Raw genomic sequence first — 2,169 nt, forward strand, 5'->3', positions numbered from 1 at the left:
GCTACGATGAGTGGAGGGACCCTCATCCAAATAAACACCATCCACCACTCCCTTAAGGTGGGAGTTACATATCTCCTTCTCAACCTCCACTGCCAAGCAAGGACGTCCAGAGTGCAATGCCGCCCTCAAACACGGCCCTGTTCTTGCACCCAACTCCAAGATAGAACCATGTGCTAGACAAAATAACTTCATAAACATGAGCATAAATGATGCACTCTTCTCCACAGGCCCACGCCAAGATCCACCTCCGCAGCGCTTGGAGCAAGAGGAAGCTGGCAAGTAATGTGTGATCAAGTAGTTGTCAAGCTGTATCTTGAGAGAAGATGCCACACCTTCTACAACATTCAAATAGTGAGGTGAAATCTCTCCTTGTTTCTTCAAAGAAAGGATATGAAAGGCACAAACCTACAACAAAAAAATGGTTTTGAAGTGTACTTGCATAGAGAGACATATATGAAACATAAGGCATAGCATAAGCGAACAGGAAGAATCACCCTCACACCAACCAAAAGGGGCCCACTATATCCAACCATATTTGTGGTCTGAGCAATCCACCTATAAGACATGGTGAGAGCCATCATGAATGTTTTTGGAATCGAACAAAGTAGTTTGTAATCTCCTCCTAGTTCAGTACAAGGAAAAAAGCATGTATGATATCAACAAAGAAAAAGAAAATTGAACATACCCGCACACCGCCTCCAACCTATTGCAAGTAGCAATGTGCTCAACCAAGCCAACATAGAGAGGGAAGCATGGAACCAAGGTCCACCTGGCATCATCCATGATGGCAAAGGTGATGGACAATGAGCTGGTGACATTAACATCATGAATGAGATTCCAAGAGGTGATACCAGAACCACCCACCACAGAAGCACCCGTGAAGGTCTACCACACAAAAGTCAACACTCCATCCTACAACCTTCCCATTGCATCATCTACGTGCTTGCTTGAGGTTAGAGAAGTACTCCTGCAACTCCTTGAATCCATCCCCAAGCTTTCTTGACATTATCTCTCTTCCCAAAGCAATGTAATCATATACCCAAACACGCACGTGGTCTCGCAATGGTGGTCCCTTCTTGCACCAGCTCATGGATGCCAAGGGAGCCCAAATAAAGGCGATTGTCTGTGTCTTGGAGGTCTTCAATGTAGTGACAAATTCATCTAATTACACAAGTCAAAATCAGCCCACACGTGAAAAAAAAATAGTAGAGATGTGACATGGGCACATACCCAAATCATTGATTTGCGGGAGGGATCAGGTTTTCCAACGACCGCTACATGCTCGCCAGCTAGCTTCTTTTGTTCTTGCTCCAATTTCTCTCTTTGCTCCTCATTAAGATTTCCAAAAGAACCCGAGCTAGACTTGCACTCCCCCTTTTGGTGAGACTAGCATACGTTTCCTTCTCCTCCTCCAGGCACGTACCTTTACGTATCTCAATCCACCATGGGCAACTCTGTATTTCCCACTCTGAAAGTACTATGGTGCCTTTTGCCGTCTTTCCCTCACGAAAAATAGAGCATGTGTATATCCAAAACTGTTGATCTTTAAGCATTGTCCATGCTTGCATATTTGTGGAATGGACCCAATCTTCTTTTTGTTGGCTAGATGATGTAAATACCTAGCAAGCAAACAAGCCTATGCACATTTCTCCAAACTCTAATGATAAACAAAACAAGGAAGGAAGTTGTCTCAAGACCAAAGAGTTAATTACCTATAAACCAGCCGCCATCGATGACTCGCATTAATCAAATCCACTTGCTTCGAAGGTGGGGTCGCCACTAAGAGTTAATTACCTGTAAACCAGCCGCCATCGATGACTCGCATTAATCAAATCCACTTGCTTCAAAGGTGGGGTCGCCACTAAGAGAAATCCCTCAAATGGCTTATACACATCTTTCATGTGTCTAAGTACCACATCCTCATAATACTCAGCCAATGTGGCATAGTCGGGTAGCTCACCAATAATTGTCTTTGCAACTTGGTGCAGCAACCTAGAAACTTCTTTTGCAAGCCATGGTATGAAAGCATGGTCACTTGAAGGCATCTCATAAGTGTTCTTCAAATTAGCATCTTCACCAATAAAAGATAAAATTACCAACTATTTTGGCTTGCCACATGCCGCAATGGAAAGCTAGTATACTTTATCAATTGTCAACTTGGCGGAAGGG

The 2,169-nt window shown here is 43.8% G+C and overlaps 1 long non-coding RNA gene across 1 annotated transcript; it reads right to left on the minus strand.

Annotated features, from left to right (window-relative positions):
* Positions 1–256: 256 nt before the first annotated feature.
* On the minus strand, positions 257–1,744 carry LOC147619347 (uncharacterized). The gene is made up of 3 exons (XR_015261906.1): positions 686–1,744; positions 495–555; positions 257–335 (listed from the first exon to the last, which is right to left on the minus strand). It is a non-coding gene; the product is annotated as an uncharacterized LOC147619347 (long non-coding RNA).
* Positions 1,745–2,169: the final 425 nt, after the last annotated feature.

This window comes from Cibotium barometz, chromosome 33 (assembly GCF_041138505.1).
Source record: "Cibotium barometz isolate CiBa-2024 chromosome 33, ASM4113850v1, whole genome shotgun sequence".
Lineage (NCBI taxonomy): Eukaryota > Viridiplantae > Streptophyta > Polypodiopsida > Cyatheales > Cibotiaceae > Cibotium > Cibotium barometz.